Raw genomic sequence first — 4425 nt, forward strand, 5'->3', positions numbered from 1 at the left:
CGGGGGTGGCCGTTCCCCATCAGGGCAGGGTGTGGGACCTGGGCCGGCATGGATTCGGTGGCCCGGCTGGGGACGAGGACCCTGGGTGGGGGCATCCCCACAGAGCTGTGCGTGAGGCTGCAGGGGTCCCGGCCTTGTGGCCTTGCCCGGGTTTGGCTTGTGTTCTTTTACTCACCTCTCGGTGACACCGTGGAGAGGGCTGGTCCTGCCCCATGCAGGTCCCCGAGGGTTCATCCCACTGTGAGCCTGGACGAGAGCCCCTCCCAAGCTCAACCCCTCCAGCACACAGGGACAGAGCTGGCTCGGCAGCACCACGGCGAGCCACTTGGCCGGCCAGTCTCCGCGCTCTGCGGTGGGTGGTGATGCCATGTCCCATGGTGGCCCAGCGCCCTCCGACGTGGGGTCCGCCCGCCTCGCCCAGCACGGAGGGCGTAGGTCACATCACGTCTCCCTCACGGCTGGAGACGCTGGAGGTCTTTCTAAGGGAAAACTGGCTTGGGGATTGGCCTTTCCCAGCTCTCTGTGTGCGGTCGCTCAGGGCAGGGCTGGCCAGGCTGGCCCCTCCCCACGGTGGCCACAGGGCCCACGGGAACTCCGTGCGGCCCAGGATTAGAACAGAACTGCCCACAGGAGTGCGGGGTGGTGTGCAGGTCGCAGATGGCGCCTGAAACGTGAGGCTGTTGAAAAGAAATAGCGGGATAGGCTGGTCCTCTGGGTCTCGCCCAGATAGTGGGGCCACTTCCACCTTTGGGGGAGCTGGTGCTGAGTGGCCTCGCTCTGTCCAGCAGGACAGGAGGACTGGCCTGGAGGACTGACCCACCTAGACCTTTCTTTTCTGTCCCCTGTCCCCAGCCCCCCAGGGCAGGCCTCCTGGCTGCTCCCCCGCCAGGCAGGCCTCCTGGATCCTCCTGTAACAGAAGCCCTCGGCAGCCCTGTGTCGACAGACGGATACACAAACCTGGTTTTCTCGCAGAGCAGAAGTTAAAAATTATTCAATGTGAATTCCTGGGCTGTGCCGCGGAGGCCGGTTGTACCAGGCAAAGGTTTCCACCACATTCCGCGGCCGGGCGAGGAGGCCGCCCCAGGAGCCGCCCGCCACTGCTCGGCCGTCCCCATGGGACCAGGTAGGACAGGCTGACGGGAGCGTCCGGGGGAGGCCTGTGCTGTGGGGTCTGAGGCTCCGTCATTGCTCTGGACAGAGCTGGCTTGCGGCTGTCCATTCTGAGCTGCGGTCCAGCCCACAGTCGATCTCTGGGTGTGCCTGTGGCACTCGGGTGCCTGGGACCACGGGAGGTCCCGGTGGCACTCGGGTGCCGGGGACCACAGGGGGTGCAGGCCAGAGCACCGGGGCTTGGGCTTGGGCAGAGCCCAGGAGCCTTTGTGGGGCCTCACAGAAAGCCACGCTCTGCTCTTGGGGGGTGGCTGGCAATGGTGCCATGTGGACATTTGGAGGTGTTTGAAGTAGCTGGGAAAGCTGGGGTTCTCTACCAGGCCCATGCCAGCCAGGGGGCCACCTGAGGTCCCACAGCGGTGAATTCGCCCCGAGGTGACCCACAGGTGCCCCTGGGGGAAGTTGAGGACCTGGGACCCCGTGACATTTGCGGGTGTTTGGAGCTTCCTGTGGGGAAGGCCCTAAGCTGACCATGGGGCAGTGGGGAAGGCTCTCGCCAGAGAGACAAGCCGCTCGCTCAGCAGGACACAGGCGTCGCTGGTGTGGGTGGGACCCGCGTCCCTCGGAAAGCGGAGGTCAACGCTGCCGAGGTTCGGAGCCCAGGGTGTCATGGTGACGTGGGGATGCGGAAGGAACAAGACCTGGCCTAAGACACGGATGGCTGACAGAGGCGTCCGGCCTCGCGTGGTCACATGGCAAAGGGGTCAGGTCACAGTGCGGACGGGGCAGGTGGACATGGGGTGGGACAACCCAGAAAAGTGGGCGTGGCAGAATACTGGCCATCGAAAAAGGGTGACCAAGGACACCCCCGAGAGCATCATGGGAACAGGCCCGGCACAGCCAGGTTTTCGGTGACCTTCACGTCGAGGGCATTCCAGCATTACTGAAATGATGCCCAGGCCCCAGGGGAGGCTTTAATTTCATTTTTAATCAGAATTGCACCCGTGTGTATGTCGTTTGACTCACACATTTCTACGAGGCTTAACCGGCAGCCCTCCCGCCCCCCGCACTCCTGCCGGCCCCACGTCCGTGCGCAGTCCCGACGGCCCCCGGCTGCCTGCCACATCTGAGGGACTGCACGGCTAAACAGCAGCTCGCGGGGGCTCTGTTTTAGGGGTCAGCGGTGAATTCGCCCCGAGGAGCGCGCTTCCTTCACACCCCACCCTGCTTCCACACGCGCTTGGGCCCCCCGCATTTCCGGCAAAGGCACTCGCAGCTTCGGCCCGGCTCTGAGCCCGCCTCGGCCCGCACGCGTGTGTTTTCCCAGGGGTCAATAATCGCCTCCCGGCCCTCACGCTTGCTGGGTTTTCTCCGAACTCATGAGTAATTCATCCACAGGCTCTCGCTAGCGGCTTAAATTTAAACTCAGGGCCGTCGTGGGGGCCCCTGCAGGAGCTGGGCCTGGCCCGTCCCGGTCAGCTGTCCCGGGCCCGCGGCAGGGCTGGGCCCCGCGGTCCCCCGGGCCTCCGCCCCACAGAGCGGCTCCGTGCGTCCGCGGCGTGGCATTTTCCCGGACTCACGTCCCCTCCTTCTCCGTTCACTGCTTGTTTGGGTGCAGCGGTCCCCATGGCTTCCTGAGAGGGCGCGTGGCAGACACGCGGCTCCGAACGCCTTTGCTCCGCTGTCATGCAGGTGGCGGCAGGTGGCAGCAGGTGGCAGGGCCCCGGCACGGCCGCCATCCTCCCTGCGGACCGCGGAGGCCTCGTCCCAGGGCCCCCCGGCTCCCGACGCTGCGGGTAAACGCTGCGTCACTCTGAGTCCTGATCCGGGCACGACACTCGCTGGTTCTTCTCGGTGGACGTTTCTGGGGCCTCCCTGTGGTGCCCTGTGTTCTGACCGTCCGTGAAGATGGCCGACAGCCTTCCTGTCACCTGCTCCTGGCCTTCACTCTGCTTTCAGATGCTTTGGCGCCAACCTCCAGCCCTGCGGCTTGTCGTCCCTGTCCTCACGTGACTCTCCAAGGGTCGTCTGTGTTCTCCGGGTGTTTGTTCCCGTAGTATTCTAATCTCCCGTGGTCACCATGTCTCTCTGATCTCTTTGAGGGGGTTCGTGATAGTTTTAAGTTTTCTCCTTGCACAGACTCTGTGTGGAGAAACACAGTAATCTTACGTATTTCCATACTTCATTACAGTCACGTTTACGATATCAAAGTTAAAACTCAAACGTAGAAAAATATTCCACGAGCAAGGTCAGCCAGAAAATCATTGATCTGAGAAAATATTCTACTGCAGGCGACAAGTGTCAAAGTCAGCAGAACGCAAGGAGCCCCTGTAAATTGTCAGGGAAAACACGAGGAGCTCTGCGGCCAGGCCCGCCGCTGGGCAGCCGGGAGCCGGCATACGTCCGGTCAGACTCCTGGAGGTGGCTGCCAGCTGTCCGGGCAGCAGGAGTCGGTCCCCGGTGGGTCCTAGGAGCGGAGCAGGGCCGGCGCCTGAGCGTGAGGTGCGCTGAGCTGGGGCCTCTCGGGAGCTGGTCAGCAGCGCCAGGCTGGGGCTCCAGCGACAGGGGTTCAGCCCCGCAGGGTCCTGAAGGCCGGATGTCTCAGACGCTGTCACTGGGGCCGGCTGCTCCTGATGGCCTCATCAGGTCGTCCCGCTGTGTGCCCATGCCCTGCCCTCCTCCTCCTGCGGGACACCAGTGAGACGGATGAGGACTTGGCTACCAGCCTTGTTTTAACTCAGTTTCCTATTTCAAAATGCAGTCACATCCCAGGGGACCAGCACCAGGGCTTCACATGTGCCTCTGGGGACATGGTTCAGCCACCGCAGGGTGTTGGGTGTAGCCGTTCCATGCAGGGAAGGGGTCCAGGTGACGGGGGACGGACACAGGCCCCCGAGTTCACATGCTGCCTCCTTCCCGCAAAGTCACCCGGGGAAAGCCTGCTACAGGCTGCCAGCAGCAGGCGATCTTGAAGGGCTCTGACCTTGAGCGGCTCCAACCTTGAGCAGAGGGGCTCTGAGCTGCCTGGTCCCCTCCACCAAAACCAACGTTTTAGACCCGTGGCTGGGGGGCCGAGGCCAGGGACGTGCAAACACGCTTTGACCTGTGGTCGGTCGGGCCGTGGGTGGAGGGCCGACTGGATACGTTCTGGGGAGTCGAGTCAGCACCCCGACCGCGTGGCTGGGGTCGGCCGCACTCAGCTGCGTGTGCCCGTTTACACGGAGGCGAGCATGGTCGCCGTGCACACGGAGGTGCCTCCCGCGGAGAAAGCAAAAGGAAGATGCCCTCGGTGACACGGTGACACAGTGACTGAG

General features: G+C 63.6%; 1 protein-coding gene across 1 annotated transcript in view; it reads left to right on the plus strand.

Moving 5' to 3' along the window:
- Positions 1 to 1056: 1056 nt before the first annotated feature.
- The window catches only part of TTLL10 (tubulin tyrosine ligase like 10), a 47955-nt gene continuing 44586 nt past the window's right edge, over positions 1057 to 4425 (plus strand). Inside the window, exon 1 of the mRNA XM_023521633.1 lies at positions 1057 to 1124. The gene's annotated coding sequence lies outside the window, so the exon portion shown is untranslated. The remainder of the gene's footprint in view (positions 1125 to 4425) is intronic.

Source organism: Pteropus vampyrus, unplaced genomic scaffold (assembly GCF_000151845.1).
Source record: "Pteropus vampyrus isolate Shadow unplaced genomic scaffold, Pvam_2.0 Scaffold309, whole genome shotgun sequence".
In the NCBI taxonomy this organism is placed as follows: domain Eukaryota; kingdom Metazoa; phylum Chordata; class Mammalia; order Chiroptera; family Pteropodidae; genus Pteropus; species Pteropus vampyrus.